The 26,049-nt window shown below is 44.2% G+C and overlaps 1 protein-coding gene and 1 long non-coding RNA gene across 4 annotated transcripts in view; both read left to right on the plus strand.

Moving 5' to 3' along the window:
* Positions 1-25,519, plus strand: LOC120098538 (uncharacterized). The gene is made up of 2 exons (XR_005496842.2): positions 1-24,535; positions 25,121-25,519. It is a non-coding gene; the product is annotated as an uncharacterized LOC120098538 (long non-coding RNA).
* Wwox (WW domain-containing oxidoreductase) overlaps positions 1-26,049 on the plus strand; it is a 930,922-nt gene that overhangs the window by 644,041 nt on the left and 260,832 nt on the right. The window lies entirely within an intron of this gene.

Consider the following 26,049-nt stretch of genomic DNA (forward strand, 5'->3'; position numbering starts at 1 on the left):
GAAGGGAGGGAGGAAGAGAGGGAGGGAAATCAAGTAAACCTTTCTGTGATTACTGTCCTCGCCCTATCTGTGTCTTCTGCTTCTCTTTAAACAAGGTCACCTGCATGCTGACCTTGACATGTTCTTCTCTCTTCTCTGACAGTTCTTTGTATGTTCAATAAGCACTGGAAGGTGCAGGATACCGAGTAGGGGTTTCAGGGACCAGGGGGAAAGGGTTAAGTCATCTGTAACCAGCCAGAGACAGAGGCCACTCAGGTGACCAAGTAATGGCGAGAAGGAATCAGGAGACAGGACAGGACCCGCCCCCCCCCCCCCCCCAGCATGCATGCACACCTGTGTGCCGAGGAGGGCAGCAGGATGCTTCTGATAAGCTTGTCATCTAATAATCAAATGTCCTTATACAGGGACAGCTGATGTTCCAGGAGTGTGCCCCCCTTTTTATTGGGACTGGTGAATTTGAAGGGGTCACCGTGTGAGTTGCATTAGAAGGCCGAGGAGCCAAGCCACGTTGCCTTTTGCCTAAAACATCTTTCCCTGCATTTATTTAAGGGTTATTGTGTTGTGGGAATGGTTACCTGCATCTAAGTACACTGTGCTTCTGCAGAGGGTGCTGGATCCCTAGAACATTTGTGAGCCACCCTCTTGGTGCTGGGATCTGAACCCAGTTCCTCTGTCAGGGCAGAAAGCACTACTGACCCATCAGGTGACTCTGCCTCTCCCTGTTTGGTGCTTTGAGATGCTCACCCCAAAACAACAAAAACAATAACCGAACAAACAAACAAAACCCCATAATCTCCTCAGTCCCAACCCTAATAGCCTGGCCAATGAGACCAAGGGACAGCGTCTTCAGAGCAAGGGATTCTGACCCCATGCACGCTGTTTTAATCTTTTGTCACACATGGCCTGGATCACTTAAGCTTGCTGGCTTCACACGTTTCTGAATGTTCCGTGCTGCGACTGAGTTCAGATTGTGACAAGTCGTCATGTCTGCCCCCAGTGCCCGCAACCCTCCATTTCTGTAGAACTCAGTTGGTAGACTTCTTGCCTGGGATACAAAGCCCTAGCTTCTTTATCCAGCACTGCCTATGCTGCCTGAGGTAGAGGCAGGAGGATCAGAAGTTCAAGATCATTCTCAGCTACACCGGGAGTTCAAGGCCGGGCTGGAACAGATAAGACCCTGCCTCGAAAACAAAAGCCAGAAACAGGAGCAAGCCCTGAGCTATCTGGCAGCTGCGGCCAGGGCCTTCAAAACAGCCCTCAAGGTCAAAGAAGCTTCTGGAATCAGGGTTCCTCGTCGCCATTTGATGGATGAACAACAGTTACCCAGACAGATAAGGCTGACTACCTTACAGGACACCTCACACCTCAACCATGACCCACATGAGACCCAAACCAGCAGAACTGGAGTCCCCACTGGCTTTGGCTGTCCTGCTACCAGCTCCTGAGGAGGCCAAGCCTCGGCCTCCTTGTCTGTCACTCTTGTCTGAGTCTGGGTTTGTGAAACGCTCACATCAGGTTCCCATAAACAACATGTACCTTTTATTTTTAGCTAGTCTAGATCAGCTTCTTTTAATTTTTTTTTTTTAAATTTTCTGTTGTTTCTTAGAAAACTATCTCCAGGACATAGCAGAAACAGAGAGAAACCCTCCCTCTAACCCCACACACACCCACTCCACTCTCAGACTCTGCTCCTCCGCCTGGTTCCCACACACATGCCATTTTCTTACATATTTTTGCCTTCACTTTAGATTCTGTATCTTGTCCTGCCTTATTTGCACATACGCCTCTCTCTCTCTCTCTCTCTCTCTCTCTCTCTCTCTCTTTTTCTCTCTTTCTTTCCTTTCTCCCCCTCTTTCTCTCTCGCTCCCTCTCTTTCCTTTCTCTTTCTTTCCTTTCTCTATCCCCTTTCTCTCTCTCCCTCTCTTTCTTTCTTTCTTTATTTCTCTTTCTCTCCCTTTCTGTCTCTGTCTCTCTGTTTCTCTCTCCCTTCCTCTGTCTCTGTCTCTCTGTCTCTGTGTGTGTGTGTGTGTGCGTGCACGCGCGTGTGTGTGGTATGTGTATGTCTGTGTGTCTGTTTCTCTCTGTCTGTCTCTGTCTGTCTGTCTCCCCCCCACACCCGGACTCCCTGCTGTCCACCAATGGAGGCTGTCTAGCCCTGGGAGCAGCTTTCCTTTCCTTGTAGGAAGTACTCCTCCTCCTCCTCAGTTACCTGCCTCTTTCCCCTTCTCCTTCACATTCCTGCCTCACTGAACTCACTCACACCTGCTGTTTTCCAAGACAGGGCAGCAGGCTTTGTTTATGTGGGTCTTTTGAGTAAAGCAATTTCCTTTGACATGTTTGTCACCGGATAAGCGACTATCTGTGACCTGTCCTGAGTCCCCTCCCCTGCCAGGCACTGCAGAGCAATTTCCTTGGTGTGGTGGCTCTTAATGTTTACTTTCATTTCCACAATTAGCCACGATTGCTATTTCTTTTAAATTTTAAAGTTTCATAGAAGCTTGCCTGGGACATACCGGCAGTCCCAGATACTCTGGAGGCAGAGGCAAGGATCTTTTGAGTCCACGGTCAGTCCCCTAAGTCTAGTTTGGACACCAGAGTTACTAATTTTCAACAGTGCCTGGCATGAATATCATAAGTCCCTGAGCAATTGTTTGTTTAAATCATCATCACCACCATCACCATCCTTTTAGAGATAGGGTCTCAAGTACCCACACTTGTCTTGAACTCACTGTGTAATGCAATGACCTTGAACTCCAGATCCTCCTGTTTCTACTTCACCAAGTGCTGGGCTTGCAGGCCTCTCTACCATGCCTGGTTTATGCAACCCTGGAATCAAACCCAGGACGTGCTGCTGCTGAGTGCCAGACAAGCACAGGACCAACTAACTGGGCTGTATCCCAGCTCCTTGTTTTAATTAGCATTTGAACTCAGTTTCTATTCTTTGGACCAGGAAGGAGCTCTCCAGATCTGCCCTCTGCTCTCCCCAATTCCTTGTGGACCTCTCCATCCAGCCTGGTTCCCCACTCCCACCCAACCCCTTTCATTTCACAAAAGTTTTGATGTGTCCAGGAACCAACCTGATACTATACCTTCCTGTCCTGCCTGCTTAGTGTATCTCGGGCTGGCATGAAACTGTGAAAAATAGTGACAGATAAGAAACACCTTGTTAGAGGGAAGGTTGTGGGGAAAGTCAGGACTCAGCCTGAGCCTGGAGGGTTGTAACACAAAGCACTGACCCCCGTGACCCTGAAATGGGTCTTGCTTTTTCGCAGTGCAGCGAAAAACCCCGTGACTAACCGAGCTTGGCACGCCACTTGCTTCTCAGAATTCTCAAGCAGAAATTATCTGATGACTGGACTGATGCTGCACACCCGAGTTCCAGCAGATCCACCCAGGCACTTCCACGAAGAAGTGCTCGGAAGCCAGAGCGAGGTCCCACGCATCCCCGCTTGTGGCCTGCGGAGCCCCAATTTCCCATCACTCCGGGCGCCAGTTTACGAGAACCCTGTGTACATCTTACCTCAGTTGCATGGTTAGGAAAAAAAGTAAGCTCAGTGATGTCTGTCGGGTTTCCATAGTCAGGGTAGTTACTAGATGTGCTAATGCGTAATAGCTGCTTTGGCAAACCGCACCTCAAAGTCCATAGCATCATCGACTTGCGAACCTTCACAACAACTTAGGCTCGCCCAATTAAGATAAATAAAACCCCGCCCGATCACCAGCGGGGTTCCCTTAACTAGCTGTGGGTTTCTTTCCTTTTTCTCAATGAAGTAAAGGGCTCAAGTTTCTATATCGGGTAGCATCTTCCTCGCTTCCTCGCTAATTCCTGGTAACACCAAAAAGCAACGGTTCACGGGAAAGGATTGGTGTGTGAGCTTCTCCACAGAGTTTAAACTGTGTCTGCTGTACCTCACGGCGGCGTGACAGGGACCCAGCTCCCAACCAGTACTTAATGCCGAATGTGTACAAAGTACATGCCCAGGTCTGCTCACCTTAAGAATAGTGTTCCATTGAAACCCCGGCAAGTTCGATGGTGCAAAACGCACACAAGAATTCACTGTTGTTCTGGATTTGATTTCTGCTGCTATTAGACCACCCACGGATCTTTAAAATATACATTGATCAACAGAGAAATACGGATTTATGGGGAGGTCTGGTGAATTCTGAGTGTCTAACAAAAATAAGATTTTTTTTTTAAGAACAGGCTGGTTGACTCATAGAATCTAACTGTGCGTGATCCGCAGACACACTCAAATACAGATGCAGCATAGAAGAAGGTCGGTGTTCCCTAGCCCTCTCAGAAAAGAACACTCTCACAAGTTTGGTCCCAGCTATGGCTTAGCATCCCAGGTCCAAGACTGCTGGCCCAAAGAATGTGCTCTAAATTAGGTTTTCAAAAATAATTAAGCATTTCCAGAATGCACTTACACTCACTAAAAAGGAAAGTCACCGAACGGTTTCAGCAGTTTTCACACAGCTACTTAGTCATCTTCAGAAACAGGAGTTTGGATAAAAGTTTAAAAGTGATGTTTGTCCTAGAGCCACTCGATGTTTTACAAAGTTGTCAGAACTGGGCTGAGAGTTTTAAAAAAAATAAAATTAAAAAAAAAAGGCAAGCCCAGAGCATCCCCACCCCACAAAACCAAGGGGCTTCCTGATGATTAACTTGCCCAAGGTCACACTGCTAATGGGAAGAGAAACCAAAATAGTGACCTTTGACTCCTAAGCCCTACCTCTTCCTCCTGAGCCTGATGCACTCAGAACAGAATTGATAGGCAATTGCAGAGGCTAGAGGGAGGGCTTGGCAGTTCCGAGCACTGTCTGCTCTCGCAGAGGACCCAGTTCTGGGTTCTGTTTCCAGCACCCACATGGAGGCTCCCGCCAGTAACTCCAGTTCTAGGGGACCTCACACCCTCTTCTGGTCCCCTCCAACACTTAGACTCACATGGTGTACAGAAGCTCACACAAACACATACACACAAAAATAAATACTTTGTAAACATTATTAATAAGAAGCTATTTCTTTTCCTTCTTCCCCCACCCCCTTTATAGTTTTATGTTTTTGTCTTTTTCAAGAAAGGGCTTCTCCCTGAAACAGCTCTGGCTGTTCTGAAACTCTCTTTTAATCTCTTTTAAGGTGCAACTCAGATCCACCTGCCTCCCCAGTGCTGGGATTAAAGGTGTGCCATACCATATCCAGCAAAAAAAAACAACTTAAGGTGACACGTAAAGTCACCTTAACGTGAAACTTCCAAGGACCTTTGTGGGTTGGGTTTTACTCTTAACATGAAAGGTATCTCTCATGATTTTCAATTTTGTTTCCTTATGTAAGTCTCTGGGTGTGACCCCAGCAAGGTATAGATAGATAGATAGATAGATAGATAGATAGATAGATAGATAGATAGATAGATATAGATAGATAGATAGATAGACAAACAGACAGATAGCAGATGATAGATTAAAACTCATCAGTGAATAAACTCGCTTAGATTGCGTATGAGTGAGAGGATATTTACATATGTACACACATACATACTCTATTAAATAGTGCAACTTACAGGCCATAGGATTAACATTTTGAAAGATATGGTTCCCTACTTTTGGACACCTGTGTCCATACACTTGCGTGGTCACCAGTCTTCCTCAGAGATACAGCATTCTTTTTTTTTTTTTTTTTTTTTTTTTGGTTCTTTTTTTTCGGAGCTGGGGACCGAACCCAGGGCCTTGCGCTTCCTAGGTAAGCGTTCTACCACTGAGCTAAATCCCCAGCCCCACAGCATTCTTATCTCCCCTTAAGTGACTAAGTCCCTGCATCTGTCATATCCACAGCATGGCCTCACTTAATGAGAACTGTGTCTAGGCTTTTGTGTCTAGATTTTCTGTCATTGTCGGGTTGTTTAATAGCTAACACGTTTCTGAGACTCATACCCATTGGTGTATACATGCAGACCTCTCTTTTTTCAGTTCAGAATATTCCTTCATTGGAAAACTGGGCTCCAGTTTAACCACTTGTCTATTTCTGCAAATTGGGGTATTTCTGTTTCCGTGAACAAGTCTTCCAAAAACCGGTGACATTTTTATTTTTTTATTTTCACTTTATTGATTGATTGACTGATGGATTGATTGATTTGTTAACGATTGGCTTTTCAAGATGCTGTTTCTCTGTATAGCAGAGCCCTGGTTGTCTCGGACTCACTTTGTAGACCAGGCTGATCTTGAACCTCACAATGGTTTGCCTACCTCTATTTCCTGAGTGCTGGCATTAAAGGTGTACACCACCGTATCTAGCAATTGGTGGTGAGATAATGTGTGATATACTCTAAAATATTTATTTTTATTTATTTGTTTTTATGCGTTCTGGGTATGATCTGGAGCTGGAGTTACAGGTGGTTATAACCTTCTCTCTGTGGCTGTTGGGAACTAGACTCAGGTCCTTTGCAAGAGAAACAAGTGCTCTTAACCACCAAGCTACCTCTCCAGGGACACTGTGTGATAACTGATCTGTGTGATTAGTGCATAATGATCAGATCAGAACCATTAACATTCTTGCTCTTTAAATACTTATTATTTCCTCTCTCCTTTCCTCTCTCTCTCTCTCTCTCTCTCTCTCTCTCTCTCTCTCTCTCTCTCTCTTTCTTTCCTTTTTCAGACATGGTCTCACTGTGCACTCCTAACCTAGAACTGTAATGGAGACCAGGCCAGCCTTGAAGTCACAGAGATCCACCTGCCTTTGCCTCCTGAGTGCTGAAATTAAAGGTGTGAGCAACCATTTCTGGCTCAATTATTATTTCAAACTCCTGTCTTCTAGTTTCTCATCAAATAGATAATTAATAGATGTGTAGTACAACTCCCCTTCAGCTCTACATATGTATCAGAGTATATTTCCCTATAAAATACTTTTGTATTCATCATCTCCTACTAATAACATTCCCCATAGACCTATTTTTCCACCACTATTCTACTGTTTGCATCTATCAACTCTGCGGGTTTTATTTCCACATATGAAGAGGAACATTTGCCTTTCTGTGTCTGGCTTATTTCACTTAGCACAATGCCCTCCTGTCATGCCCATTTTGCCACGAATGACAGACTCCCATTATGTTTTAGAGACTCTGAGCCATCCCTCAGCCTCCCCTCCACCCATTCTGTCTCATAGCCGACTGATAAGCTACTGTGTGTAGCTACCCCATTTTCTTGACCCACTATTTACCTGTGGGTACCTCAGCTGGATTCCATATCGAGGCTGCCCGCCATAGATGGTAGTGCAGTAAACAAGGGACATAAATGTCTCTTTGGCACAGTACAACATTTCTTTGTGATTTATACCTAGGCAGAGGACTGTTGGCTCTTGGGGTATCCAGTTAAGATGCCACCGAGTGGTAGTCTAATGTGGTTGTACCACTTTCACATCTAGAACTGTGTGAGAGATCACATCACTTCATATCCTCATCGATACTTGGAAATTTTGGTGTTTTAATTATAGCCTTGGCAGTAGGTGTGAGATGCTTTCTTTCGCTTGTTCTACTTTGCATTTTCCTGGTGACTAATGCTTCCCCACATCACCCCAATCTCCTCCGCCATTCCACTCATATGGTCTCTCTGTGGAATACTTATTTACTGATTTGAACCTTTTTTCCCCCCAAGTTGGGTTTTCTTTTTAACACTGGACTGTAGAGATACGACACGCCGGAGATACAAGCCTCTGTGCATTCTGTGAACTTTTTCCTTGCCTGCCTTCTGTATTCAATTCTGTATTCTCAGACGTTGTCCTTTATCTTGAACCTTGATAACACCAAACTCCTCTTCTGTCTAATCTTCATGACTTCAGAGTTAGCCTTTATTCCAATTTTTCACCTTAGATCCCTCTTTGTGTATGGTAGGAGGTAAGGGTAGAGGTTTATGTCTCTTCCCATGTGGAAAGAGTGTCATTTGTTCAAAGTCTGATCTTCCTTTTATTGAATTTCCTTTGCACCTCTGTCAAACATCGGTTGGCCATGTAGGCATGGGTCTATCTCAAGCCTCCCCATTGTACTCCATCGATCCAATTGTTTTTTCTTTTCTCTTCCAATGCCCGTAACCACTGCACCAGTCACCATGGCTTTCCAGACACCTTTGAAGCTGGCCAAACATAGAGACCAGACCCTTCATTGTAAGGTTGTTGGGACTTTTCTCCATACTCTGTTTCTTGACATGAATTTTAGGATCAACTTCTCCATTTATCTTAAAAAATATCTGCTTGGATCTTACTAGATATAGAATTGAATCTATTAATCAGCTTGAGGATAATTGACAACTAGTAATATTGAGTGTCTCAGTCCATCACACACACACACACACACACACACACACAGACACATACACACACACATATACACAAACATATATACACATATATAAACATACACACACATTCACACACATACATACACACACATACACATACACAGATACATATACACACATACTCATATATACACACACATACACACACATATACACACATACATACACAAACACACACATACACACACATATACACACATACATACACAAACACACACATACACACACACACACACACCTTTCCAAACACATGTGTCTTTTCATACTTATTAATACCTCAATGATGTCATATATATTAATTATATCTATTGTCAAATGTTTATTTTTGGCCTTTATTGAAAAAATATGTGTTTTCATATATTTTTATGAAACAAAGATATCTATATGTTTATGTGGGGTATTTGCCAAAGAGTACAGTGCCTATGGGAGACAGAGAAGACATTGGGTCCTCTGGAGCTAAGAGTTACAAGCAGTTGTGAGTCACCTGATGTGGGTGTTTGACACTAAACTTGAGTCCTCTGGAAGAGCGAGTGCCCTCAACCCCTGAGCTAGCCATCTCTCCTGCCCCTAATTTTAAGTGGTATTTTTTTCCAGTTATCTTTGATTGGTGTACAGGAATATAACCAATTCCAATAAATAGCTCTCCTGTCAATGTATTAATTAGTTTCTCAGGGCTACAGAGAATTTCCACACACCTCTGAATGTAGTTCTTATTTCTCTAGCTTCAATTTCCATGACTTTTGTTTCCTTTTTAATCTATGCTCAGGACAATGCTGACCACACATGAGTATCAATATCTTAATATGAGTTTCTCCATTATCTGTGAGTGATTCAAATAATAGTGGGTTTTTATATGTATTCTTTACCATGGGAGATTGTATTTAGTTTTAATTTGCTGAGACCTCTGTTTTAAATAGGTATTCACAAGTATTTGATCAGCACTATTGTGTGTATTTGAGGGAGTTGAACTCGTTGATTGTAAGGTTTGCAACAGAAGTGATACTCTTTAGACCACCCGGATGCCTGCCCGGGGGAACATCCTTCTGTCCTCTCCCTCTTGGATTCTTGATCTGTAACCTAGAACGTGTCTACAGGGACCTCATCCTGTTGGTGGACGTGTGACAAGCTCTCTGTTCAAGCACAAGCTACCATTTTAATACTCCAGGGTTCATGGGAACAATGTTGTTTATCTTGGAGACTTCATGAGAAAACAACAAAAATCATCCACCATTTGGGGCTGGAGAGATGACTCCTCAGTTAAGAGTGTGTACTGCTCTGGGAGAGACCCTGGACTCAGTTCCCAACACTGATGTCAGGCAGCTCAGCAATTGTGCCTCCAGCCTCACAGAACTTGAGGCCCCTTCTGGCCTCTGGGTGACCGTGCACATGCCTACACAAGCACACATGCACACACACACACACACATTTTAAAAAATAATATATGTGTGTGTGTGTGTGTGTGTGTGTGTGTGTGTGTGTGTGTGTGTGTAAAGCCACTCCAGGAACACTGTCAATATTAACCTAATTCTCCATTCTCTATATTAAAGGCAAGATGTAACCTCTCATTTGTGGCTTGATCTCGTGAGACTTTGACAAAGACCCTGAACAGCTCTCCTTTTCCCGTGTACTACTTCTAAAAGTTTAAGTAGATCTGCGGGATCCCCAAAGAATTACATGCAGACTACATTAAGATGAAAATCTTTTATATTTGTTCTGTAGCTTGGAAAAGCCAGCACACGGTCTGTTTTGTTCCACGGGCTCCTAAGGTTCAGGTATTAACATAAATACAGCCCATTAACACTTGTTCCTCTCTGTCAGGACATAAATTAAGTCTGCAGGTGTTCCACAGAGCTGGACCCTTGGTACTAATTAAGCCTTGATAATTAGGTTTGTTAAATTCAGGGCTTTAAGCTTATATTCCCTCTTTGGGTTGCCAAAATGGAGCTGCGCAGTATTCTGCCCCTACCTTCTGGTTTTTTGGGTTTTTTTTTTTCTGTCCACTCCCTCCTTTCCTCCCTCCATAGCCCTCCCCTTCTGTCCTTCCTTCCATCAGTTTCTTTCTCTAGTCTTACTTCTCTTTTCTAAAGAGAGTATTGCTGATTTCTCTCCATTCTAGTCTGTTCTTTCTTTCTCTCTCTCTCTCTCTCTTTCTTTCTTTCTTTCTTTCTTTCTTTCTTTCTTTCTTTCTTTTTCTTTCTTTCTTTCTTTCTTTCCTCCCTCCCTCCCTCCCTTCTTCCTCCTCCTCCTCCTCCTCCTCCTTCTTCTTCTCTCTCTCTCTCTCTCTCTCTCTCTCTCTCTCTCTCTCTCTCTCTTTCTCTCTTAAGAAAGTCAGTGTCAAACCCTTTACCATTTTGCTGACATAGGGTTTTGAGTCTGAGAAGTGGCTGCCTGGCTTTCTCTGGACACCAAACACAACCAAGGCTGTGTTATAAACCAAAGAAATCACCCTTCAGGAGTGAACTTTGACATTACCTAACTTCAGGCAGGCAATACACACAATCGAAGAAATTTGTGTTTATGTTTATTTTCCTTATAGTGAAATCATCTGGGGTAGGGATATGGCTCATGGCTTGGAAGCACGAGGACCTGAGTTTGATCCCTAGGACTCATGTTAAAAAAAAAAAAAAGATATCGTGTCAACATGCATGTAATCCCAGTACTGGCAAGATGGAGACAGGTCCATCTTTGGACCTCACTGGCTGGCTAGCCTGGCCTACATGGAGAGATCCAGGACAATGGGAACTCTGTTTCAAAAGAAGATGGAGAGCTGTTGTCCAAGAGATAGCAATTAGTGTTTTCTATGGCTGCCCCTACATTCAAGTACACCAGAACACATGTGAGCATGACAGGCATCTACACTGGCACACACATGAATATCACACACACACATGGAGAAAAATACATGCATCTATATTGGCTCACATATAATCATGCGCACACATGCATCTATACTAGTACATACATGAACATCACACACACACAGAAACACATGTGCCTGTATTGACTCACACACATTCATCTATACTGACACATACATGAACATCACACACACAGAGAGAAACACATACATATACATTGCCACACATGTGAACATGAATACACACATACACATGGATCTACATTGGCACACACAAGAATATGTATATGTGTAAGCATATGCACATGTTTTAGCAAAACAATATTTGAAGACCACTCCTAGCTCTCAAAGGAAAAAAAAAATCAAAATTCTCTGATTCTTTTGGTATTTTCCCAATAGAATTTCCCATCTGAGGGTGGAGGGGATAGCTTGTGGCCTGCAGGTTGTCTGTGACTAGTCGACACACAGTAGGACCATGACATCCAATAGATAGTTCTCCTGCCTGTCTCTTCTCTTCAGTGGCTTTGTGGATTGGTTACTCAAGTGAGATGGTTGATGGGTACTGGTCTTCATTTTGAGGTAAGGGAATCTATGAGCATTTGATCCCCAAAATACTTCCTTTACAGCCTCACTAATTTTTGGGATTCTAAAAGTTACACTTTTAACCAGAAACATTTTTTATTTGTAAAGAACAGCTTTTACCTGGGGTTAGGGGGTGCAAAACTATGATACAGCACCACTGTTTCTTTAGCAAGGAGCCCATTGCTGATCTTTCTAGGAGGGTACCCCGGTTTCAGTGAGCTCTTTGTGCTGAGGTTCTGAAGATTGTCTTTTGCAGGGTGGCCTGCTCCTCTAGGTCCTGAGGCAGCCTTTCTTTCTCGGGTGTACTCATCTCAAAGCTCCTGTGTCTGACACCTTCCTTCTTCAGGCTCTCTCTTCACAGTGCCATGCCCCATTCCCCAGACAGGGCAGAAGGAGCCTCAGGATGAAACAGCTTGGCAAGAAACCAAAAGTTTGTGGGGAGGCAAAAGTCAGGAAGTTTGAATATTCAAGTAATAGTAAGCAACATCTTAGAGTCAAACAGGCTGAAGTTTAGGGGCGAGTTTTGATGTGAATTCTTTCTTTTTCCTCTTTCCCTTTCCCTATCCTTTTATTGGTTTCTATCTCTTCTCCTCTCCATCCCCCTCTTCTTCCTCCTCCTCTCCTTCTTCCTTACCCGTTTCCTCTTTCTCTCTCTCTCCTTTACCCTCACACTCTGATCTATCTGGTAGTCAGCGTTCTTAACATCCAGGCACATTATACTTCCGTTGACATCTGGTACAGAGAAAGAAAGACAGATTCTCACATGTGTGGTCCATGTATCTGAGGACACATCAAGTGAACTGTGGCTACCCCACTTTGGGACTGACAGGCCCTCAACCCTTGGTCATGATTCGGGGCTTTCTGTACGGTACCATCAGCTTTTAGCAAACGGGAACGAAAGATGTGACAGGAACCAGTGCCAGTCACACGGAGTATGTATGATCAGGCCACCTTCTGCTGTAGGGCTCACTGCGGCAGACTCGGAGCTGGGAGGTGGAACTCTATTTCAGAATCTCACTGAATTTGGAAAGCACCACTTTCCCAGAGAATTGAGCAGCTTGGCAGTGGACCAGGTTGTGTTTGCAGCGATCTTGCATCCTGCATGCAATGGTGTCAACAGCCAAGCATCCTCACTTTGCAACAAAGCCTCCCCACCCCCTCCCAAATTCCTTCGCATCTTTTTCAGAGCAGACTTTCTGCTGCATCGTTGATGTTACAGGGACAGAATGTGTTCTGAGTCACATTATTCCCCCTGGCAAAGAGTCACCGACGATTAATTACCTCAAGGACAGTGCCTGGTGACTTTTTCTCTCCTCACTGTATTCCTTTGTATCCCACAGCTCCACGTGGGGCTGGGAAGATCAGCAAAGCATGAGAGGTCAATGGAAAGCCAGGGTGAGCATTTCAAAATACCAGACAGCTTGCTAGACCTGCTGTGCTCAGACCTATAAGTGATGCAGAGGCCCAGGCCAGAGTTTCTCCAGGAGCAGAAAAATCTAACACTGCTCTCTCCAGCTACAGCCCACCGGCTGGAGAGAAAGTATTAAGGTAAGTTCCCTAGCTCCTGCTGGTAAGAAAAGATAGCTCTTTCCTTAGTGGAGGTCGACCATCCTCTAGGACAGAACCCATGTGAAGCACCCTTTTGCTTCCTAGAATGGTCTCAATTGATGTAATTCTCACCTCTCCCCCCAACCCCCCAATCTAATTTTACTTTCCTGTCTGAGGGAAAATCCAGAAAGGACTGAATTATTTCTGCCTGGCTGCAGTACTGAGCAAAGTCACATGAGAGCCTGCCCAGGGCCAGGAATTCACATTCTAAGGTCCGTGTACCTAAGGTACACATCTAGGTCTAAGGTCGTGCTAGTGGGCACGAGGTTTTTGAGGTTGTTCATCTGGATAGATCACCCATAACTGTCTGAAAATGGTCCAATCACAGTGAGAGTCCAGAATTTGATAAATGTTCATTGTACGATCATACATTGAGAACCTACTTTGTGCTTGTGTGTGTGTATGTGTGTGTGTGTGTGTGTGTGTATGTGTGTGAACATGTGTGTGCCAGAAGTTAACCTTGAGCCTTGAATGTCATCTTTCAACCTGTTTTTTAAGACAGTTTCTCACTGGCCTCTTCCCTAGTAAGAAGGCTGGCTGTCTAGGGAGCCTCAGTGATACCATGCCCCCTCCACTCCCAGCACTGAGCTTATAAATACCCACAAACCACAACACTCAGTTTTATTTTTATTTCTGGGGATCAAATCCAGATCCTCGTGCTTACAAAACTAGTGCTTTGCTACTTGAGGTGTCTTCCTAGCTCCTTGTTATAATAAGCATTTTTGATATGGAAGATTCTTATGTTTCAGTCTAGATACTTTTTTTCAAAAGCAGTAGATTTATGAAATGGGCGCATAGTGGTGAGAGGCACCAGCTCAACGTTAGGCACTCTTTGGGCTCTGTTTTTCCTAATTTTTTATTTTTCCTTCTCTGCTTCTCATCAACCTTGGCAATAAAAGATAATAATGTCAGTGATCCTCACAGGGCTGTTTGAAGGTTTAGATTTCTCACGCCATCCAGCAGATATCGAATAATTGCTATAAATAAATAAATAAATAAAATTCCTATATTATTATCATTATTATTATTATTGACATGAACAACTGTATTATTTCTCTTGTTGCTTGAACACTAAGGAGGTATTGTCCTCTAGGCAGATCTGTGAAGAATTCCCTTGATTATGTTAATTGTGGTAGAAAGTCATGCCACACCCCCACCATTGTGGGTGGTGCCATTCCATGGATTGAAATAAAAAGGAGAAATTGAGTGTTGGTGAGATGGCTCAGTAGGTAAAGGCACTTGGTGACAAACCTGAAGACATGAATTTCATCCCCAGGACACATGTGGTAGAAGAAAAAAAAATCAACTTCCACAATCTGTCCTCTGATGTGTTATAGCATGTGGTGCATACCTAGAAACATACACACCTCACAATGTACACAAAAGCTTAATACTTAAAATGTTAGTGTTTTGGGGGAGGGGGGTATTGCTCAGCTGATTCACAAGCCGAAGCTATGACTTCCCTGCTATGGTGGACTGTATCTTCAAACTGTAATCCAAAATAAACCTTTCCTACCTTAAGTTGCTTTGTCAGGTATTCTGGTCAGAGCAAAGAGAAAAGTGACAAACATAGGAGTTTGCATTGTGTTGTTTGAGTGCCCATGTAATTCTTTAGGTAAACTGGGGCCTTTTAGTTATAGGCAAAAACAAAACAAAAGATGATACAGAGACACAGGATGTGAATTGGGATATCTGGTCAACCCAGCTCTACTCCATTAGATTTAGCTACTCTCTAAAATTTCAGGATTTTTGTATGTTGGAGTTGGTAGGTTTTGTTTATATGTTTCTGTTTGGTCACTTTTGGTCTTATCCACTCAATCCTATTCAGAAAAGTAAGGTGTAGGAGCAATTTTTTTAAATCTGTCTTTAGAACAGCCTCATATTTTCTTCCTTTTTAAACTGAGCACCCCTTTATAACTTTGTGCTTGTTGTAATGGTTGATGCTCACTGTCAACTTGATGGAATCTGGAACCACCTGGGAGCCTGGCCTGTGAGGGATTACCTTGATTATGTTAATTGAAGTGGAAAGATGAGCCACTGTGGGTGGCACCATTCCCTGGCTGGGATCTTGAGTTATTTAAGTAGAGCAGGGGAGCTGACTAGTAATATGCATTCTCATCAACCTAATTGTGAATTATATGTGGCCAGCTGCTTCCAGCTTCTCCTGCCTTCACTTTCCTGTCATGTATTGAGGGCCAGAAGATATCCTTTCTTTATTACATTGTTTTGGTCAGAAGGTATTGTTACAAGGACAATAACAATAACAACAGAGTAACTAATGCAGTGCTCTTATTAGTTCTTTGCAATCTTCCCAGCCTCCAGCATCTCTCAACTGAGCCCCATCCTAGAGTTATTACGACAACATAAAATCCACTTTTATTCTTTCTAGTCCATACTTCAAATGGAAGTGTGAGTCTCTGACTTTCTTTCTTTTTTCTTTCTTTCTTTCTTTCCTTCTTTCTTTCTTTCCTTCTTTCTTTACTTCTTTCTTTCTTTCTTTCTTTCTTCCTTTCTTTCCTTTTTGGGGGAGTGTGTTTTAAAAACTGTTGTGCCACCAAGATCTTCAGTGATCTTGACTTAGGTCTGATCTTATTTGAGGAGGTGTACCAAGCCACTGCTTTGGCCAGATGCTTTGGAAAATGCATCTTCATTTTATTTATGTGTGCCACATATATATATATACTTACCAGCTAGAAGGAAGTCAAAAGAAACCTAAGACAGACTAAGACTGAAGATGCATCTCCCCCTTACCCCAAGAGTTCTAATAACAAGAATTACATAGCCGTGAACTCTTTTTTTCCCGTGAGACAGGGTTTCTCTGTGTAACCCTGGCTGTCCTAGAACTCACTCTGTTGACCAGGCTGGCCTCAGACTCAGAGATCCATTTGCTTCACCTCCAAAGTACCAGGGATTAAAGGTGTGGCCCACCATTGCCCAGCAAGCCATGGACTTTCAAGATGTCAGTTGCCTCTGGCTAGAGAGAAGCCTGGGGGGTGGGGGGGATAAAGGTCCTTAGCTTGAGCCCCAACACATATGTGAAAATACAGACAGGTTTATGTGGCCCTGGAATTCTGGTGTTGAGAGGGGTAGAGATCGGATCCATGAGGCTTGTTGGCCAGCTAATGTATCTGAATTAGCAAGTTCCAGGTTCAATGAACCATCCAGGTGGGGATGAGGGTGGTGGTGGTAGGCAGTGAGTCCCAGTTTCTGAGATCTTACCTTAAAAAATAAGTTGGTATCTCATAAAACAAGACTATAGATAAAGAATACATTCCAACAACACCCTCCACACCCACACAGAATGTGAGCTACCAGAATGCAAGAGCAGAATCCTATTCATGAAGCCCCTTTTACAAAGAACTTCTTAGAAAGCTGGGGCAAAAGGGCTCTGAATTCCAAACACTGGTTCCATCAAATGCATCTCCCACATTGTCTAAATTGGCTCAAGTTATAACTGTTGGAGAGGCCAGCTATCCCTGATGCCCCTCCCACATGTAAAAGGATCAAAGCGTCATTAAGGAGACAGAGCTTTTCCATAGGTAGCCATTCAATCAGTGTTTGTAGGTAGAGTGGGGAAATGAGAGTCTGAATGAATGAATGAATGAATGAATGAATGAAAGAATGAATGAATTTCATTTACTCTCTGGGTAAACACAGCATTCCTAGGAGAGTCCCATAGGAGTCCATAATCCCAGGATTTCTATGAAGAGTTCAGCTACCTTAGGACAGTTGGTTTCCAGGAAGCCCCAAAGAGGCTTGGAGGTGGTTTGTAATAGAGCTTCTCTATTACAAGGAGTGATACCAAGGAGAGAAAGTGGTTCTGAAATAGGAACTAGGAAAGCCCTAGGCCTTGAATGGGAAGTCTTTGTTAGGAGCCAAGGCAACCCAGCAGGAAGACCTCTTTGATATGTAAATGAGCCCGATAGGGATTTCCTTTCTTTTAGCTGTTTGTAGTGTCCCACAGCACAGCCTCCAAAGTAGCCCTCCCAGAAGCCCCAACTGGAATTCTCTTGAAGCATACAAGTTGCTTGGCTCTGCACAGCCCAGAGCAGCTCTAGAATCCACTCTGAGCTGTCATTTATTGTCCTTCCTATGTGTACCACTATTAAAGTGCAGAAGACCCTTTAACTCTTTTTATAAAATTAAATTTTTATTATTTTTTACTTACTTATGTTACATCCCACTCATTGCCCCTCTCCTGTTCGGTCACCCCTTCCCACAATCCTTCACCCATCCCCCATTCCCTTCATCTCTTAGTTGGTGGGGAGGTCCCCGGGTATCCTTCCCACCCTGGCACTTCAAGTCTCTTCAAGGCTAGGCACTTCCTTCCCCACTGAGGCCAGACAAGGCGGTCCAGCTAGTAGAACATACCCCACCTATAGGTTTTGGGATAATTCTCTTTCCAGTTGTTCGGGAACCACACGAAGGTCAAGCTGCACAGCTGCTACCAATAGCTAGCCCAACTTGAGACTCATCCCGTGGGCAAGCATCAGTCCTTAACACTATTGATGATACTCTGTTATGCTTGCAGACAGGAGGATGTTGCTCTCTGAGAGGCTCCACCCAGCAGGTGACTCTGACAGATGCAGACACCACAGTCAAACAGTGATGGAGCTTGGGGAGTGTTAGGGAAGAATAGGAGGAAGGACTGTGGGCCCTGAAGGGGATAGGAACTCCACAGGAAGACCAACATGGTCAACTAACCTGGATCCTTGGGGCTCTCAGATTTTGGACCACCAACCAAAGAACATATGTGGGCTGGACCTAGGCCTCCCTGCACATATGTCCCTTTAACTCTCAATCATGTGCTGAATTCTTCTAATCCTGTGCATCACCTGATGATGTATGCAGGTTCCTTGACTCTGTGGTACTGTGTGTGTCAGTGTGTGTGTGTGTGTGTGTGTGTGTGTGTGTGTGTGTGTGTGTGTTTAAATAGGGAACATGTACACAAAGACATTGTTCCTGTCATCAAAGAGTCTAAGGAGGGGTGGGGTGTGACTTCATCTCGGGCCTAAGAGCTTGAATGGATCCTATTTAAAGAGTAGAAGATGAAAGATTTTCCATTCCAGGGAGACAGAAGAACTCAGAAGATGAACCAGAGATACCAAGCCCTAGGCAGGACTAGAGTTGCAACATTCATCAACAAGGCACTGGAGGTCCTAGCCTATAGTAAGGGGATAGAAGGCCAGGGTGCTGGGAGCTGCTTACAGCTTTATAAGCCATAGGAAGGAATTTGGGGTTTGTTTCTTGTCTAGCTATTCCCATCATCCCCTGGTATATCCACCCATGGGTGTTTATGGTACCCAATTTGCAGAGTAACTAAGCTTCATAACTTCCACTTCTTCAAAGCTTTAAGCCAAGACAAAGGCAACTGTGAGCCGACCCCACTATTTAAGAGCCAGTAGTATCTTCCCTTACTCCCTCCTGTCACGTGGCTACTTTATACGGCCCATCATGACAGACAGGCATTTGTGTATGATGAAATGTCAAGAGAGAAGAAATAAAGATCCCAATCCTCTTCGAAAGAGTAGCCTTCGGGCATCCTGCATTAACCGTTCAGCCTTTGAGCCTGTTATTAAACTTTATGGACCATAAGCCCCACAGACCCAAGGAGAGGGAACAGCCATATTATTATACGAGTGTCACAATTGGAGCTGGGCCGCCTGCCTTGTCCCTGGTTATAGCACTCACCCAGCCTCGCCGTTAGCCCCAGGAAGAACTCAGTCGCACATGAAGGCTCTCTGAGAAAGTCCACTTAAATGCAAGTTCACCTTCAGAAATCTGGGCCCAGAGTCATGCGACATCTGACTCTGTTTACTCCACTAGGATGCCTCTTGCCAGGATCGGACAGCTCAGTTTTCAAACACCTGCCTCTTATTTTGAGTGAGAATAAGGTTATTCTATGGGTCCATTTACTCCAGATAGAGTCAGGCAAATAGGCATGGGCCATGCCGTCCATGGCAGCCAAGTCAGTGGCTATTGAGAAGAAAGGCCAAGTGCCACTTGGTAAAAGATACACTGGATGGGAAGAGTCAAGCCATTCATATAGTAAAAAAGGTTCTGTGCTTCTTACAATGATATTTCTAACTTTTATCTTCCAGAAATACAGTGTCATTTCAACTTTATAGTAATCTCAAAATTTCCAGATACATTTGATTTAATGGTCCAAGAAACCCCATGTCAGGAATCTACACCATTTTATTATTGTTATTTATAAAAGTGGTCACTCTCAGTGTTTCTGCAAATATTTCTGCCTTCTGTGTCTGGGGATAACAAGTCCCTGGCCCTTTGGAGTCAAGCACAGGCACATCTCCTTGTAGCAAGGTGTGAATGAAAATATTACCTTTCGGAAGATATTCACCATTGTCTGTAAGAAAGACTCACTGTTGTCTGTAGCCGTGTGGTTGTGAACTCACCTGGTGAGATGCTCCTCCATTTTCTAGGGTCTCCAGAGTTACAGTGTGACCGACATTTAAGCTTTTACTGTGTCAAGTCCCTGAATGAGGTGTGGTGAGTGCATTAGATGCTCCTCCCACCTCTACCCTCCCACCACCTACTGCCCACCCCACTGACTAAAGGGAGGGAGGGAGGGAGAGATGGAGGGAGGGAGGAATGGAGGGAGGCTTTGCTTTGGCTCACAGGTCAAGATGGAAATGTTATGGTGGCAGGAGCTTGAGCCAGCTTCTCACAGTCCACCACAGTCAGAGAAGTGAAGGATAGCAGTCCTCAGCTCACCTTTTCCTTTTTAGTCAGTACCACACCCCAAGGAACAGTCCCACCCACCGGAAGTTAAGGCAGGTCTTCCTACCCATCCTAATCAATATGAAGAGTCACAGGTGTGCCCAGACTCTTGTTTCTTTGGTGATTCCTATAGAACTCATCAAGTAGATAATCAACATTAGCCACCAGAGGGTCTATTCCTCACTGCAGCAGAATGTTGCCCATCCTTCCAAAGATAGGATATGGCATTCTATATCTGGACATATATGGGTCTTTTATGTTTAGCACAACATAAGCCTTCTCGAGGTAAATATATTGGGAACATGTTCTCATTCCATTGCATGGTTCTCCTTTATAACAAATCACAGTATTTATAAAATATATCCTCATTTTTTAAAGTAAAAAGAATAAATTTTGTCTACATATTTGCAGGTAAGTGTAAGTGCCCTAGGAAGCCAGAGGCATCAGACTCCCATGGGGCTGGAGTTTTATAGGCAGTTGTAAGCCACCCGATGTGAGTGCTGGGGACTGAACTCACAAAGTTCTCTGTTCTTAACCACTGAGAAATCTTTCAGTCCCTTGTAGCTTCATGTTATATTCGGAATGGAGAAATAATCTTTTTTTTTTCTCTTGCTGGCCAGCTTTAGTCAACCCCTACCTTCTCTAGAGACACAAAGGTGCCAGAAATCACAACGGTTGAAAGACAGAGAAGTTGGATGAGAAATGAGAAAAGGAAGAGGGAAGCTATAGGTCCACAGAGGCAATAAGGCTCAGGAGTGTGCTCCCCACTGTGGGGTAGGACAAACTCCAACCTTGGTCATCCTCTTGCTCAGTGTATGAGACTCACAGATGATGCTGGTTGTGAAATCAGATCATCAGCCCTCACCTCCAGGGGAGTCTGAGGCAATAAACAGAACCAGGCACCCAAATGATGAGAGCTTATGGCAGACTGGTCAATACACCATATGCTACCTGGCAATGGTAGTGAGGCCTGCTAGCCTTCTTCGGAGCCTTGACAGTCAGATTCTGAATTTGGTGACGGCTGCCATGCATTGAATTACCTGAGATGAGTTTTCCACTGTCTTTGAACTTCAATATCCTCTAACGGAGATGGTACTTTTTTCCTGAAGCTTTTAAAAAGCAATTATCGTGAGCCATAATGATCACACGAACTGCAGTTCCGCTGTAAGCCAGGCACATGTGAGAGAGCACGTTTGGTGTGTGTATTTGGCAGGATTCGATAGTGGGGCGGGGGGGAGAGAGTTTATTATGTTGGCTGACATCAGACAGTCTAGGTGCTCCAAAAATAGCGACTCATACTGGAGAAGTAAGAGTCTGAGAGTTTCTCAATATGTGAGGCTGACTATGTCACCAGTCTCCATCTGGTACTTGAGTCCCGAAGGTTTCCCGAAGAGTCGCTGGTCTTCACGCTGGAAGAAGTAGGTTCTAAGATCGGTGAAGGAGTGCAGCAGGAATAGGTTAGATGAACTTGCCAGCAAGATTGAAGGTGTGCACACTAAAAGCAGAGTTTCCTTTCTCACCTCCCTTTTGTCTGGACTGCCTGAGGAAGACATTGCCCATTTAGGTGGCCTTCCCCCAAATAATCAGACCGAGGAAATTCCTCTCGGGAATGCCAGTCCCTTTCAGTTGATCCTGGAACCAATCAAATCGACAACCAAGATTGACCCTCACCATTTATTATTTATTTACACCTATACAGTGACTCTCAGAGAGGTCACTGCCATGATCTGTATGCTGCACGTGGCAAATCTAAACATTAGTGAATTTGCCTAGGGTCACATGGTCAAGAAGTGACACATAGAAGACTTTCCTTCTCTGTCTTATGCTGAACTCCATATGAGGAGTCTGTTCACTGTATTGTCAGAGACCATGTGATGTTGGTTCTCTTCTCCCCTCTTCCATCAATGTCCTTGGAAGATAGAAACAGTAAGATCGTATCTCAGCACTGTAATCTAGCATGACCGTCCCAGGGAAACACCTTGTGGAATTCTATTTCTTACCATTTTATGTCCCCTGTAATATCATTCAAGTTCTCCTCTGTAAAAGGCAGTCCCTTCAGCTCTCATAAAACTTTACAGTCTTTCCTTGTGATTAGGCAATAGTGAAATTGGTTCTCTAAAACCAACTTCTAGTCGAGTTATGTGATTGGCCAATAAGAGAGGCCAAGAGAGTAAGATGTACAAAGTTCTCCCTCAAGAGGTCAGATGTATTATCATTGGTCAGATTCTGCATCTTTAAAACACCATCAGCTTGGAAAACACTATCCATTAGGAAGAGATCAGAGCAGTGAGAAACCTCAGAAGGTCACGAGGTCCATTCTGAGGGCTCTGCAAAGAACTCAGCATCCCAGAAGGACAATGAGCCTTCCATCCTGGGGGCTATCTGAGAGCGCAGCGCACCTGAGGCTTTCCCCTTAGCGAATTAACCGATTGGGCTTCAGCCCTAGCTTTTGCTTCCCACATCCAACATTCTGCCTCCCCCTGAGCCAAATAGAGTAGATCCTGTGGTTTTTGTAGCTGACTCCATGTAAGGACTGAAACTCTGAACTTGAAGAGAGAGCGCTTCTCACTGCCCTCCTCACAAGTTTGCTTGCTGCCATTCACATGGACAGACCTGGAGACACCCCCACCACCACCCCCCATGCTGTCCCCTACTGTTTTACCTTTCTCGACTTCTTCCCCGGGCAGTAATTGGCACACGACCAAGTTCGGGTTAATGGATTGTTGGGTGGGTAAAACCCACTTACAAACATCAGCCCTGTACAGCTCTCCTTCCCCTTTTCCTGCAGGCCAAATGCTTGGAAGCCTAAGGTTAAAGACTACAGAGCTACAAGACAAAATGAGACAGCCACAGAGCCACTGTGGAGCAAAGCCACTCGTGCATCAGATATACTAGTTCCGGGCCTGAGGAAATGGCTCGGTTGGTACATAGAATGCTTATTGTATAAGCATGAAGGCCTAAGTGTCTTCCCCAGAACTCAGGTTAATAGAAAATCTTGATACAATGGAGCAGGTGGTAAGTTTCAGATTGAGCCAGTAAGATGGGTCAGCAGTAAAAGCTATTGCTAAACAACTCCAGTAATATGAGTTTTATCTCTAGCATCTACATAAATGTGGAGGAAAAAACAGATTCCACAGAGCTCTTCCCTGAGCTTTATTTGCACACATGGCAGGTACGTGTGCACGTGTGTGCACACACACACACGCACACACACAAATATAACAACAGCAACAATAACAACAATAATAAACAAAAATTTAAAAGTAGGGTAGAAAGCAACTGAGAAAGACAAAAGGCACCTAGGGCTGACCTCTGGCTTCCATATGCATTCACACACATACACACATGTACCTGTACACACACACACACACACACACACACACACACACACACAGTAACTGCTGTCACCCCAGCTGATACCTGTGCTCTTACTGTTATTTTGGGCAGATACTTATAGCAATACATTCAACTGCGTTGCTGGTCAGAATGAAGATTAAACTCTGCTAAGAGTGAGTGCAGTATGATCCCATTTTTCTACTGTATGGATCTTGTCCCTTTGCTGGCATTCATCCTAGGCTTTTGTCCAAAGTAGCCACTCGTATTTTCTCAATCTAACGGCTGTTTTACTTCTCTGCAGCTAGAATGGAGTTTCCTAAATTTATTGGTTTATGAGTGAATGAATAAATGAATGAATGAATGGGTGAATGAATTTATGAATGAGGAGTTTCAGCTCGTACATTTTACTTTTATTTTTTTCTCTAAAGGTTTGTTTTTATTTTACGTGTGTGTATGAAGATTTTAATGTATGGGTGTATATGCACCATGTGAGTGCAGTGCCCACAGAGGCCAGAAGAGGGCATCAGACCCTCCTGGAGTTGGTGTTATAGACTGCCATGAGCATCCATGTAGATGCTGAGAGCTGGAGCTGGGATCTCTTGAAGAGCAACAAGTGCTGTTACATGCTGAGCCATCGCTCCAGCTCCCACTTTATTTTTCCAACCGTTCCAGTTTCGTGTAATTTTGCTTTCTTTTTAGTCAATGAGATTTCATGTAATTTTGCTTCCTTTTCGGTGAAGGAAACTTCTGAAGCGAGTAACTGAATTAGAGTCATCTGTGGTTTAACTGAGATACACTGAGCACCCAGTGTTCCGGGAGCTGGGCCAGGTACCTAGTATGAGAGGGACACCAGGTAGAGTCAAGCGAAGGGATCAGGTGAGAAGATTGTTGTTGGATGATGTCATACAGGGGAAGGCGGGTACAAGATAAAATAAGGCCTTTCATTGGACGAGAAGGAAGGATGGGCGGGAGAAAAGTTTTAGAGAGAGGAAGAGACTAGAGCAAGGGGGAGAAGCAGCGGAGAGACCATGGAGGCGGATGTTAAGATTCCTCTCTGCACATTTACAGGTTGTTATGAATGTTCTTAAGGGATGGATGAGAGCAGGGCTTTGTATGTCTAGGTGGGCAATTATATCTTATCAATTGGATCAGAGGTTATTGTGTTGTGTGTTCTTTCATTTGGCCAATTAAGTTCAAGAGAGTGTGTAGCGGCTGGAGACACTAGGCCACCACGGAGTTGGGATGTGTGTGTCTGGCATGGTGGCAGCCTGCCTTGGGAACAGGCTGGGTAGAGAGATTGCTTCCAGGCTCAGAGAGAAGCCATCAGCAGTGTGATATGGGATGGAGCAAAGCGGGTGAGAGGCTTTGCTGACTGAGATAAAGACATCCAACAGATGTCTTGGTGGGGCACTGTGGTGCCCGACCTAGTATGGGTAAAAGACAGCATTTTAAATATTCTTACAGCATAGATTATGGCTCAAACCAGACGAAGAATAAGCATCCTGAGCCAGTCTCTCTGAGTAGATGTCCACTCAGTTGGGTCAACAGAACGCCAGTGACGACTCAGATTTACACTTATGATAAAATACTGTGCCCTGTTTTCCTCCACCTTTCCTTCCACTGCCGTCTACTCACATGGCTTGAATTGTACAGATGGAGGGATTTCCAGCGCGTCATCACAGAACTTATTCAGACGGTGACTAACTGCCCCACTCGAATCCCATGACAGCAGAGAATTGTGTACTATGTGAGGCTGCGCAGAGGCCATTCCTCCGTCCGAAGAGGGTAGCAGCACGTGAAAATGGACGTTCTATAGCGGTGGCTCTAACAGCTCTCTTCCTCTGAGCATGCCTACTCTGAACTCTGCAGCTGCTCCACCCTGGAAATACTGATCTCCAATGTTCAAGTGCTATCAAAGTTCTGAGCATTTGGGATTAAAAAAAAAAAAAAGAAAATCAGAAAATTGTACTTGATGCTGATGGTTCCTGGGGAAAAGAAAAAATCCAATGATGTTAATTTTTTGACTGAAGATAAATTATGTCACTCACCTTTTGGCGAAGTGTCTATGTCTCTTCCTTCTGAGGTATAATTGCTGTTTATGATGTTGAGGTGAAAGCAAGCGTTTCCTATGTGCTCTGCAAATCCCCCTCCCTCCACCACACCTGCAGTCCTGTGTTCTCTTCCTGACCACCCTCACCCTTTAACGTTTCTTTTCCATTTCTCCTCTTACTGTCTGCCCTGTTCGGGCCTTTGCTCATTAAGTAATTCCGAAAGCAATGCTGTTCACAAGTGTTTATAACTCTCCCGTCCTCCACTTCCTATTTTACATCTCTGTCACTGGAGCTTCATAACAAGATTAACACTCAAGGAAGAAAAATGGAAGAAGGCTGAATTTTAATTTGCTGTTTCTGCACACACACACACACACACACACACACACACACACACACACACACACACCCTAAGCTCAGTCAATGCCCAGAAGTGAAGGCCAATAGATAATGATAGCAGGGGCTCCTATTTCCCACCTATTGTTTCCAATCCCAATTAGGAAAAGGGAATCTGGGTCCATTGTCTTCAGG

The sequence above is a fragment of the Rattus norvegicus genome, chromosome 19 (genome assembly GCF_036323735.1).
Source record: "Rattus norvegicus strain BN/NHsdMcwi chromosome 19, GRCr8, whole genome shotgun sequence".
Lineage (NCBI taxonomy): Eukaryota > Metazoa > Chordata > Mammalia > Rodentia > Muridae > Rattus > Rattus norvegicus.